General features: G+C 31.1%; 1 protein-coding gene across 1 annotated transcript in view; it reads left to right on the plus strand.

The window, feature by feature from the left end:
• The window catches only part of LOC127723350 (60S acidic ribosomal protein P0-like), a 239,997-nt gene that overhangs the window by 93,625 nt on the left and 131,833 nt on the right, over window positions 1-14,539 (plus strand). The window lies entirely within an intron of this gene.

Below are 14,539 nucleotides of genomic sequence, written 5' to 3' on the forward strand. Positions count from 1 at the left end.
AAATAGTTGTCCAATTTGCAATGATACCACATCTCCTTATTTTTATATCACATTAAAAAACCAAATTTATTTGCATTGGATACAGGCACAATACGCAAGGTAAACTCGTATATCATTTACATTATGAACAGTTTCCTTGCCAATTTCCGAAGCAAGGTTGTCGGCTCTCCGAACTTTCCAGAGATCCTGATTTTATTGCCGAGTTTATGAGCTTCGATCCTTGCTTAGAAGTGGTCTCCTTACATTATACTAGATACAATCTAATGAATTTACACTAGAAACATTTTTAGCATCATACTGGATGATTACATTCTCACAATATCGCCCTTGGTACATTCGTATAGCATTACATACGTACATTCGTATAGCATTACATACGTACATTCGTATATCATTATATTGGTACATTCGTATCGCATTATATACGTACATTCGTATAGCATTACATACATACATTTATTTCATGACACCAGTACATATACATCATGACAACAGTACATTTATATCATGACACCAGCACATTTACAGCATATAACTATAATACACAAAGCTTTAGACTTAGACTTGACGATTCGGCTATAGCATTACAATATACACAATGCTAAGGCATAACACAGGCAGTGATCTATGCAACGGGAAGTTATATAAAAAAAATCCGATCTGTTTTATTTTGCAGAAATTCATATACGGGTTCTTCTTTTGACCTTATTACAGCCATTCTCAAGATAATATGCATTTGCAGATTTCTTATTTTTTATGAGTCGTACATGTGGAAATTTAAGAAATAATTTCCTTTGTTAATGAATCTCCAGCAAACATTATACCATTTATTATGCCTTGTCGTGTCGTTAAAGAAAAGAGAAAGCTATCGAGACAGGAAATTTCCAAGTAAAATTGTAAAATCACGTGCACTAGTGTGAACTTGACAAATAGAATGGGTTGTGTACGCACTACCTCGCATAGTGCCGGAAATGATGAAAAGAAGCGATCCCAATAGTATAACCGAATTTTTCAAATATGTATAGAATCATTCTGTACTAATCTGGACAACTCGATATTTTATTTAAAATTACTAGAACAATACAAATATTTCAAAAAAAAAGATGTGGAACCCTGTCTTATCAAGAAAAGATGGAGCTAAAGTCTATACAGTAACTTTCTTTCACTTGCAGTATATTTATTTGCCAATTTGCATTATTTTGGCAGCAGAAATATCCTTAAACATTTTTCAGTTTGTATCATTATCAACCATGTCAACCGATTACGCTTTTATTTTTTTTAGCATTTCCAATACTTAGGAAAATGTGTTACACGCACTCACGATTTGTATGACAATACTGTACAGTACAATGGGTATACTAGCGTTATAGAGTAAGAACTTGTGGTGACATTACAGCAGACATCAATAACGTCGCCGAATATTTTATAATTTCCGCTAAAAATCAAACTTCAAGAGAATATAGCTTGAAAACTAGCACGGTTACTAAGGACTTTCTTTGCACCAATGGATTCGTCGTTTATTTTTGAATCGCATTTCGAACTTAAAAAAAATTCTGTGGACCAACGAATTAGAAAATCATGATAAAGTAAAAATATGTGCCGTTTTTTATGATTTTCCCTATATATCCTTTGTATTTCTGGCGTATCATGCTGTTAGTTTAACAGCTTGTATCTGAAAAACGAAAACGGTTACCCCCCTTTTTTATTTTATATTCTGATGTAATTTTACAAGCAGAATCCACATGTAAAATATAAAAAAAATCTGTGGAGTAGTTCTATTACGTACACTTCGCCTTAAAGATTTACACGTTTATAACATCGATGATTAGACAAAATCTTTCAAGGACAATAGGGGACATATATTAAAAAAAAGTGGAAATACTGGACTTAAAGGTAATATCAAAAGGTTGATGTTTATCAACGTTTGCAAAATAAAATGCGCCACTTCATTAACCAATAGAACGAAGGCAAATCCTGACTTGGTACAGGCATTTTCCAAAGAAAATTGTTTCTCTAATTTTTGTGCTATTTTCACATTTCTTGATCGGTGTGAGAAAAATATTTGTCCTCTAGTGAAATATTTGTTTTCGGCAAATGATTGGTCCAAACCTAATTATGACGTCAAATGTTCTTGGTGTCTTATGAATTTTTCTATAGTGACGTCATGAAAAAAGGCGACTATGCAATGGCAAGTTAATATGTTATTTTGTATGACATTTGGTAATGGACAATAACAAGGATACTAGGTATTTGATTGTATTTCCGTGGATACCAATTTTAGAAGATTAAGGAAAAATCTGCATAAATTAATATGCTATTAGAACATTTTTAATTCATTGGACATTGGAATTTCACAAAAAAATTGTATCAACCGAATAATAATGAATCTACAGTATTAAACAGATGTCATGTGGTTGATGGAAGTCATAATAAAATAGAATAAGCAATCATGCTACGCCTATCTTATCAGGTCTAAATGTTGATTAGTCATATAATACCTCCATGACAAATATGATGTTGACCACGCAGACACTGCTTTTAACGATTAATATGTTTTGTTTGCAAATCAAATGTTAACTGCTTGATATAGAAATTATGTGATGACATCTAATAAAAATGAAAATCAGCGACATTTTATAATTTAGAAATCCTTGAGAATAGGAAGTAGGCTTTTTGTTTAACCAAACATGAAGAACTAAACATTCCTTCCATGGCGCTAACAAACAAACACATTCTAAAAGTTTCCTTACACAGGCCGTTATACTGATTTGTATGCCAAATGCTTAAAGAAACCCCTATCCAAATTATTAAAATCCTTTTGATCAGGAATCAGAACAGTGCATTACCATTTCTAGAAATAGTATACTCTACAGTTTTGCTCTCGGAGCGCTGTTAATTAGATTTGGAAAATTTCAGATATCTGTTACAACACATCAGTTTTAGTCTTTTTCCGTGTGCGATATTGCTATAATAGAGTCGAGCGTTTGGGTTTTGTTAGTTTTATGGATTTGTATTCTGTCAATCGATTTATGACTTTTGAACAGCGGTATACTACTGTTGCCTTTATTTAGGGACTTTCCGATTTTTAAATGTACCTTAGACATGTTAGAGTTCGATATGTTTGTGAAGGCATTTATTGGTACAATTTCCCAGGATCTTCTTTCATAATTGCTTGTAAAGAGTTGTTCATAATGAAGCCATTGTTGAAAGGAAACTATGATACAAATAAACAAAATAGTATATTGTCTATATTTGCATTACTACATGTGATTGTTCCGACATTCAATATGTTTTATTTGTATAAATGTAAGAAAACAGTATTCGATATTGAAAAAAAAAAATAAAAATAAAAATGATCTGCTTATCCTTCTGGAGCACATGATATGATGTTTTCAGTTAATGTTTAACCAGTGAGTTTGATTGCACTTTTAGAATCGTTCACCTTTTTTTATGTCTTTTAAAGTAGTATCTAGCAATTTTATAATTTGATACGTACATATGACTTTTGTCTTTACAAATAGCTCAAAATTCAATCACAAATTACTAAATGATTGTGTTCTTATTTGAGTATCTATTGTTTCAGATAAAAAGTGTTTTTAATGTAAATCAGTATTTTAAAAACATAGCAAAGTAACAATTATTTCCTTACGTACTCAAATTTACAGACAATTCTGATTTCAAAAGAACTGGTTCCAAGAATTGAAAACACAATTCATCAAAGGTTATAATTTGGTACGCCAGAAGCCCTTTTCATCAACATCTGACTCTTAATATCGCAAAATATGAACAAGGATTAATTCAAAGAATATCATTTGATGACAAACACATACAGTGCATATCTTTAATCTGAGATTGCCTTTTGGAAAACTGATCTAGTAGACACTTCTATTACTGCGACATATATTACACTTATTCATTTAAGTGCTTGAACTTTTAGGGGTTGGGGGGAGTGTAACAGTATAACAAAAATACCGAACTCCAAGATAAATTCATAAAAGTGAAAATGTCCGTAAAAAGCAATTGTGAGAATTCAGCAAATACCACTGAGTGCCAAGGGTATCTAGCTGAGTTTATAATGGATAAAGGTTGTTATTGACAGGTAACAATGTGAAACGTTTAAACATTTTCTTCTTCAAGAGTTCTTACCTTGACAGACAAAGGATGCAAGATATGATTAACAATAATTCTCTTGGGTAATACGTTATCACGTGACATTGATAAAGATAGATTGTTGGATATTTTTCTCTCTTAAATTCAAACTGCAACTTATTTTTCTCATATAATACCCTATTTTAGACTTGTCTTAAGTAGGTTATTTAGATACCCCAAAAAATGATACCTATTACAGGTAACAATTTTTGAATATAAATTTCATAATATATACCAAAGTCAAATTTCAATTGGTAATCTTCTTTGGTTTAGATTTTGTTGAATTTATTTATATCAAAGGATGTATAAAGTAAAATATAAAAACTACCGAACTCCAAGGAAAAAGTCCCTTATCAAATGACAAAATTGAAATCTAAAACACATCAAACGAATGGAAAACACCTGGCATATTCCTGACTTGGTACAGGCATTTCCTTATGTAGAAAACGGTGGATTGAACCTGATTTTATAGGAAGCTAAACCTCTCACTTGTATGACAGTAACATAAAATTCAATTTTATTGACAACAATGTGTGAGCAAAACAAACAGACACAATCGATAAACATGTCAAAAGTTTGGTTACAGAAGTCAACATTGTGTTATAATCTTAATCCATGTATTCCATGGTGACGCTCATAGATTTTTAAAACATTTAAGGAACTGTCTGTCAAAATATCTATGGTATACACTGGGAGATTACACGTTAGAGGTAAATAGTGTTACTACTCCAGTTTATTCCAATCATATTCTAATTGCAAAAATGGAAAAGTACAAAAATATAGTTTTTTGTACATTCATTTGTAAACTATATCAACGATTAACCTGGAGGTTTTATCTGCGAATTGCAAAATTAAAAAATCGAATTTGATATATGTTTTATAACAATTTTCTATTTTTTCTAACTTGAAATGCTACTAATACTTCATTTTACTGTTCACTTAAAAAAAGCATTGAATACATTTGGTGGGTAGAGAGCGCTTTTCCGGGTTAACCTTTACAAGGAACTCTTAAATTGAAAATAAATGAAATTCGAAGATGTGTAGCTGAGGGAGGAAAAAGTTTATAAAGTGAGCATTTTGAAATTTTGATAGATCATTATCCATTTCTATGAAACACAACTTAAAACATAAAAATGCTTTGTTTGAAGTGTTAAGGGTGTTATAAAGATGTTTCAATAAAATGTTTTATGAGCAATACATTCTTTAAACAGAGCCCAAGATAACTTCAACTGAATTGTGACGTCATGAAACGATGTGTAATTTCAGAACTTATCCGGATTGGAATGAATAGCAATAAGGTGTAACAAATCAGAAAGTTTATACATCGAGTCTGAAATTCAGACATTCCGGATAAATAATCGTCATCTCTAAACATGAAAAAAATCAGAAATATGCACTAAAAACTAGACAGGCAATACATGCATAAACTAGATAAAAGCCATTGTTCCCCGAATTCAGTGATGGAAAAAGTAACTAGTGGACTCTTTTGAAAGAGTTACAGTTAACTTCCATAAAATCAACCTGTCATTTGATATATCTGTATTATGAATACCACACCTGCACCTGTGTTTGTCCACTTTTACAGTAAATTGTGCTCCATAAATATGTTGGGAAAGGGAACTTTAGCAACACCTTACAAAAAACTACATACGAATGGCAACAAATAAACAAAACAAGTACCAAAATAGCTAAGTTAACTCTAATAAATCGATTAATAAGACAAATCAATTTGACTAACAATAAACTGAGGGTATCGCATGCACTCCAAAAGGAACGAGACCCGGCATGTCGTCAGGGCAAACATCTTCTGACGACGGTAGGTTAAGCAGTCTATTAGGTAAATTAGGTAATTGGTAAGCAGAGAAGCGTTTCGTAGGCACTACATTTATAAAGTGTAGTTTTCATTTACTTTCGTTGGATAGATACCACTGCAGGTGGACTGTAAATTCCCGATTTAAAACATATTTTAGTACCAAAACTGTTTTATACATAATCATAGTAATATTATATCTATTTTTGAAACAATTATGACACATATGAAGTATCAATAAAATGATAGTATTTCATCTTCTCACTCCAATTTTCCGATATTAGTTGATTGTTTATAATTTGTGAGAAACAGATATTTTCGAAAATTATCTTATTAAAAGAAAACAATGATATCAGATGTACATTATCAGTAGTTCATACATCCATTCTGTATAATTTGTTTGAAGATAACACGGTGCTATATTAAAAATTAAAAAATATAGAGTATTATGTATTTTAAAGGTGGTATATCTTTCAAAGTCATCATTTGACACTTAATTATGCAAAAACAGCTCAAAATTCAAACTCAGCATTGTAAATTTTATTTCCATTATATACTTAATTACATATATTTTTGCTTCAAAAATAATTTTGAAAATGATCTTTTGAAAAGAAAACAATCATATCAGCTTAATACTATCAGTAGATCATAAATCAATTCTGTATTGTTTAATTGAAGGAAACACGATGCAATATAAATTCAAAATTATAGATTTGTATATATTCTAATGATGGTGCGTCTTTCAATGTCATCATTTGACACTTAATTATGATTTTGTCAACAAAAACAGCTAAAAATTCAAACTCAGCTTTATTAATTATGCTTAATTAAGTATATTTTGTTTAAAAAAAACTATTTTTTTAAGAGTATCTTATAAAAAGAAAACAATCAAATCAGATTATTAATATCAGTAGAGCATACATCAATTCCTGATTATGTAATTGAAGGGAAAACGATGCAATATGAATTAAAAATTATAGATTATTATGTATTTTAATGGTGGTGTATCGTTCTATGTGATCATCTGACGCTTAATTATGATTTTGTCAACAAAACAAGCGCAAAATTCGAACTCAGCTTTGTAATTATTATAGAAATTGTATACTTAGTTAAGGATATTTTGTTTCAAATAACTTTTTTCTAGAACATTTGAAGACATATGAAAGTAAGAGGTCATAATCAAAGGGCTTGACAGACTACATATCATGCATATTATATACCGAAATTTAAGGACAAGATATAAGAATAAAATGACTCAGAGAATTGGATAAGGTTCCACATTCTGATAAAATGAATAATCATGCTCGGCTCCATCTACAGCAAAATGTTTCAAAACCCTCTTTGAGTTGACATTTTAGCATTGTAACATTTCGTCATAGTTCCGTTTTTTATGAATTTAAGAGTTATTTTTGTCTTAAAATTCTACTTGTCTCTTGACTTGCATAACAAGTAAGTCATTGTTCTCGATCGAAAATATAACTTTGGTTGCCTACTTTTCACAAATGAACCCCATTTTTTAAAAACCTGACCAAAAACATGTTTTTTTCTGTTCATTTTCTCCCACTGTTTTAACCTGTTCAAAATGATGTTCAAAATAATTTATCACAAAACTACATGTTTCTTTTTATACATGTTACTGTTTTTATACCAAACAATATCAAAAGGATGATTAAATGCCCATATGATTTACATTATCGTCACTTTCAGAAGAAAAAATGTCTGCTCATTCTCTATGCTTATCACCGTTGCGTTTTTAGCATTGAAAAGCACGCATACATTTGTTGCATGTAATATTGTTGTCAACCCTACCTCTTTATCTTGTTGCGCAATATTTATCAATCGGCATACTCAAAATGAGTATATGCCAAAAAATAACTTTATTCAGCAAGTTTTATATTTATTTTACTAAGTAAATCAAAAACTTATATTGTCGGAAACCTTAGTTGTCAGGTGGTCATAGTGGTGCATCTACGTTAGTAAAGTCGAACCCATGTGGTGAAAAGTGCTTTTGACTCCTATTTCTTAAATGACCAGGGGCCGGTTTCACGAAGCTATCCTAAGACCTGTCATAAGATATATCTTAGGACATGTCTTATGATCCTCTTATGACTATCCTAGGACATATCTCAGACCTCGCCTCGAGGCTGTCTTAGGATGATCTTAGCTTAGATATCCTAAACCTGTCGCAAGTTCTTTAAATTTTCAAATATTAACATGAATTCATGGAAAAATTCATGTAAATGTATTATGTGTTTCCAATAAATTACTTAACGTATTGATTAACATTCCAGAATTAGATATTTTGTAAAATTAATATAAAGCATTAGTTTAATTTATATAAATAATCTATTAATAATACACCAATATGCATATAAAAATTCAATTAAAATTTGAGAAAAAAAACAATAGGCTGATGATTATTTGATTTTGTACAAGTGAGTTGAATTCAAGTTTTCACTGAATCGGTTATAAAAAGGTTAAAGGATAAAATCGTGCATTTTTGATATAAATAAATCGAATGTTCATTGTTGATAAATCATTGTTGATAATCCGCCAACCTATAAAGATTTTGTTACGAGTAGAACAAGGAGATTAGATTATCAAATAATAATAACATAATTTGCAAAATTAATATAAAAAATAAGTGTAATTCATAAAAATAAACTTATGACTATCCTAAGACCATCATAAGACACCTCTCGTGTAGTCCTAACTTTATGACCAACTTTAAGAGATGTCCTAAATTAGGACCACTTTGTGAAACCCACTTAGGACTAAGATATGTCGTAAGACCATCCTAAGACATATCTTAGTCCTAAGACAGCTTTGTGAAACTGGCCCCAGGATAACAAGTTTTTTTTGTAGAAGGACGTTGGTTCTTTCGTTTTTACGGCTTTTTCCACAAATAAAAACCTGCCGCAACAATATAGCAAGAAAGCAGAGCTGGGATGAATTACATGCCAAAATAATTAATTACATGTCATTTACATGTAGATTTTTTCAATTAAATTACAATAACAATTATGTTCATTTTGAAAAGTAATCAATTACATTGAAATTGAAATTGAAATATAATTATTTACATGTCAAGTACTTTTGTCCCAAAGCTTATTCAAATGCAAACCAGCTTATACTTTATGTCATACAAGTGAGAGGTTTAGGTAGCTATAAAACCAGTTTTAGTCCATCATTTTTTACATAAGAAAATGCCTGTACCAGTCAAGAATATTACAGTTGTTTTCCGTTCGTTTGATGTGTTTGAGCTTTAGATCTTGCTATTTTATAAGGAACTTTCCGTTTTGAGTTTTCCTTGGAGTTCGGTATATTTTTTATTTTATTTTTTATACATTAAATATACAACATTGAAACATGTGCGTACTGGGTAATAGCATTTTGTTAAGGTTTTGAATATTCATTTCATTGTTATATCTAATCGTCAGTGGTATCTGTTACAAGGAAATCTGTTAATTGTACAGAAATGGGGTATTACTGCCAATGAAATAGTCAAACCTGCAATAATGGTTTCCTAATTTCAGCAACCACCTGCCTCTACCGGCCACCTTCAGACCCTCCCAAACGTCTTCTCCATATATACTTAAATTCTCTTCAGCGGCCACCTGTCTAACGCAGTCAGCGATCACCTAATTTTTGCACGAAATCGTCATCTTTACTTTTAAAAAAGGCTATGTTCATGATTTTAACAAACAGAATATAATCATCATGATCATGACGAAATATATATGTGTTCAGTATCAATGACAAAATGAGTATCAGAACCCTTTTGCAACAGAGATTCCCCCATTGGAGGCGAATTTGTGAATTTCGCGAGTTCCACACCTATCAGTTTCCGTTGAAAACCGTACCATCGACTTATTTCTCCACGAATATTCACTATCTTGAGTGTTTTCTTCTAAGTAAGAGCGCTGGAATCTGCCATTTTTTATTTTTTTTGCTCGCACGAATGATAACTCAACCGATTAAAATCACTAAAACAATTTGTCCCTATCCCGTCCACGTGCGATGTCGGAATTTAAAAGGTCCACGTATTTGAGCGGTCAATTTTAGTACTTCTCATGAGTGACTGCTTAAAACAGGTTTGATTGTGACTATCTACCAAACTTCAAATGGAGTAGGTGTTCGCAATTATAGGCAACCGTACGACCTTCAACAATGAGAAAAACCCATACCATGTAGTCGGCTATATAAAGTCCCAACATGAAAAATATCAAAGATATCAAAGGAATATTGTTTGTCACATTGTATCCCGCATAGTTCGTGAAATATTTAATTCACTTTGACCTGAATGTCTGACTTTTTATTGTGAAAATCAAGAATTTATTGAATATCTATTATTCAACAAATAACCCCATCTTGAGAACACCAAATCGCTTACAAGGAGAAAATATTTAGAATAGGGAATTTACGGATGAATCGAAAAAATTGATGTTGTAAGTATTTTGTCTAGTCCTAGGTGTACGTGTAGTGATATCAACAAATCATCATCATTTAACACTTCTATGTCACGCAATAGGATACACTCTCATCGAAATTTTACACCACCTGCAGTTTACACCCTGTTAATGCATATGGATGGTTTGATATCCTCTGATCAAATACTTTTAGGAATGTATTATATATACAAACTATACTGTTTTCAATACCCTTATCGAAGCTCAATTCACTACTTCAAGAAGTTAAAAGCAATTCCGCTTTGAATACAAATACTGTTATAAACATATTGGTTGCAATAATAAGAGACGTTTCTTATTATATATTGTCCAAACACAAGACAAGAACATCCAAATATTATCGAAAACATCGTATAATTTGTTAAAGAAAATTCGTTTAGAAGTGTTTGGATGCTATCAATATTAGCAATATTTTCATTCAATCTGTTCAGAAAACAAATCGTATTACCTCAATGATCAAACTATATCTGTCACTACATATACATACACCAAACTCATTGCTTCCCAGCTTTTTAACAACAAGAGGATATCTGAGAGTTGTTAGCCAGAGGCCGTAAATATTGAAAATGCAAGCCCATCAACTTGAGGACGATCTTCAGGTTACTAATGGTTGCAGTTGACGGCAATGCTAGAAAACGGGCTAAGCGCGACCCAGATAAACACAACCATGACACTATGTCACATTGGAACACAGTTGTTCGGTTATGCATTTAGAAGCGTATACAAAACAACGATGTACCATGCTCATGTGAGTTTATAACCCTTTCAAGTTCCATGTTGTAGATGCCTTGTCATCTCTTTATAATTAGTTGTTGTAAAGTAGACAAAGCATCAAACAATATTGGTTTTTATGCAAAAAAAAATATTTGGAATGTATAACTATAGAAATCGGAAATCCCAGAGAGTCCCATTTATAATCTTACATCAACAAAAAAATCAAAGATTTGCAGAAAATCACAAATACGACTTTAATTATCTCCGGTGGTATTTGCATAAACTTTAGGTAATCGGGTCTTGTTTCCTGCACTGCTTTTTTGGTGGATTATATTGCTTCTATTAAAAGTATGCGAAACATTATTAGTGAATATTACTTAAAAACAACACGACGTTTTTCATCATCATTGCATTAATTGTTTTGATAACCTGTGGATGAAAATATGTAAAATTATTTCAAGCGGAATAGCAAGACCTAATGTTTACGGAGCCCGGAAATTTAGATACGATCTTGGTAAACTTATCAATCCTTTAAATAAACTTACTCATGTATTGTAAACGGTTACCAATTCAACAATGTTATCAGATCTTTGAATACTGTTTTTATAGCTATAGATATAGATTTTATTTTCAGTAAATTTTAACCATACTAACAATTATTGTTATACACATATTAACATTCACGGTTTTGCAATCTGTCGATACCTATATTTTGGCATTGCACAAGGTCATATTTTGACAGTTAATGACGTCTTTACACTCACTCAAAGGGATGTTTGAAGTGTACTGGTTGATATTTAAGGTACATAATTTTTTATTAGTTATTATTGGCTTTGAACTAGCTGTCTGTAACTGCGAGTACTCTCAGATCTGTACGTTGTGTCTTTTTTGATTGTTTGAGGGATATATAAATATCCTGCAAAGTTCGGTCTGTGTGTTTGTAAGATGTTTTTCTGATTTTTATACATCTGTTGAGTAAAGCCCTTTCAGTTTGTTCTTATATTGTACTGTTACATCAATGTGCAAGGTTAGGGGAGGGTTGGCGTCTTCACAATTGTTTAACCCCGCCACTTTATAATGTGCCTGTCCAAAGTCAGGAGCCTGTAGTTCTGTGGTTGTTGTTGGTTCATATCTGTCATATTTGTTTTTTCGTAAATTGTTTTGTTATAAATTAGGCCGTTTGATTTCTCAATTGAATTGTTTTATATTTTCATGTCGGGACCTTTTATTGCCGACTATACGGTATGGGTGATTTCTCATTGTTGAAGGTCATAATAATGCCTATAATGCTTACATCCACTTCAATTGGACTTAGGTGGAAAGATATCTCATTGGCAATCATACCACATCTCCTTATTTTCATATAATAACTGTATCAAATGGATACTTTAAACCAATAGCGGCAGTATTTTGGGACTCTTGAAATATTTGAGCGTTGAAAGTGATATGGAGAACAATTTAGTTCGAATGGAGTGAATTCCAGAACGTTATTGAACAGAAGAAAACAAACGATCAATAGGTTATACGATGCTATATAGTTGTTAATATCCATTTAATTAGAATATGTGTCTCATTGGCAATCAAACCACTCCTCTTTATTTTATAATTAGAGCTACTGAGTGATTCGTATTTTTTATCTAAAACTAAATAACAGAGCGCTAAGTACGTTTATTTCGAACGTCTTTATGCGTAATGACTTCTGTAATACTTCTGATTCCTATGTTTGACCTTTTATGGTAATGCAATTACAAAACAATTAGATCGTCCAAATTCGTGTTAATATATATTCAACTTTATAATTATATATCAGAATGTTCAAAAGAGGCAAACTTTGAAATCATGGAAACAATTTTTAATTTCTTAATCCCTTTATTGTCACTGTAATCAATTTATTTAACAACGATTCCCACATTCCCACCGAAAGGTGGTGATTCTCTCCGGGTATTCCAGTTCCCTCAACAAATAAACATGACAACCATGTTACATCCAAGATGACTCAAAAGGGTGCTTAATGACAACAAAAAACAATCAAATTCCTTGATAAAGAACCAAAAACAGCCTTAACAATAATATTTTTTGTAACAGTCAAGATTATCACAAAAAGTCGTTTGTCATTGACGTATCGAATGGTGTCAATTCGATTTAGCGATATTTGTTTTCAACGTTTCACCAATTATCTACCATATAAGTGATGATAATATGAACATACCGTTTCTTCTAATCATATAAACATTATTATTGAAAAAAAATTTCACTAATTTTACTTAACATATAGTAACTAAGTGTACAGAATTTGATGTTATTCTTGAAAATTTGAGGCAATTAATACTTTATAGCCTATCTGCATATAATTTCAAATGTGATGCTTAAAATGTATAAAACATGCAACTATGAAGGAGTTTTGTGTGTGTATCTTGGATGTTTGAATCTGTCTGTGTGTGTGTAGTACGAATATGACTTCAGAAAAATCAAGTATGTGTATGTTTACAAAATAGCTGATAGGTATTTTAAGGTCACGACACGGGATCATGTTCAATTGTTCATAACGTTATGTAGATCAAATAAATAACACGTTTATTTCAAATCATTTGATTTATAACAGATAAAAACATATAATTAAAACATCTCACCTTTTCGTATTTTTATTCCAAATTACAAAACATTGCAGAATTGTGAAAATCCCAACTTGAAGCACAAAAAACGTGCGAGGTCATCGACCAGTGACCGCATTTAGTTTCTGGAACATTTAAGATAGTATACAAAAACTCATTCCGAAATAAATAGTGATAAATTCCGTAATATATTGACGAACTTTTGTGATAACGTGTGTAATGTTACATGAATATATAGTATTTTATATAGAAAAAAATAAACATATTTTGTAGTAGACTATTTAAAACAGCTATTTGTAATAGCAATTTATTTATTTAGATATTGATAGAATTTTTTTTTGTTAATTCTACTGAATATTCTCCCTGGATATTCGGTGGCACTATTAACAGGGATACTTGATGGAATGCTGTACATCAAGTGTTATTGTTAACAGCAAGTTGTGCAATAAAGTATCAATTTGAGTGTTAAAAAAAAAAAAAAAAATTTTACTTAACATTCCATCAAGACATTTTGAAATGCTGATAAGCGAATAACTTATTTGGAAATGCAAATTGCCTCTTGAATATTTATGAAACCTGAACGTATGATAAACAAACTTGCATAAAGAAGACAGTTTCGTTTATTCACGTTATTATTTAATCCTTATTTATGATCAATCACCAAAATTCGATATCTAGGAGTTATTCAAGGGTTGCGATTTTTTGCTGTTGATTTTTTTCAATTATCAACTTTTAATTTTCTGCAAAATGAGGTTGACCAATGTAAAACGGGAAAACAAAACTAT

The sequence above is a fragment of the Mytilus californianus genome, unplaced genomic scaffold (genome assembly GCF_021869535.1).
Source record: "Mytilus californianus isolate M0D057914Y unplaced genomic scaffold, xbMytCali1.0.p SCAF_13, whole genome shotgun sequence".
Lineage (NCBI taxonomy): Eukaryota > Metazoa > Mollusca > Bivalvia > Mytilida > Mytilidae > Mytilus > Mytilus californianus.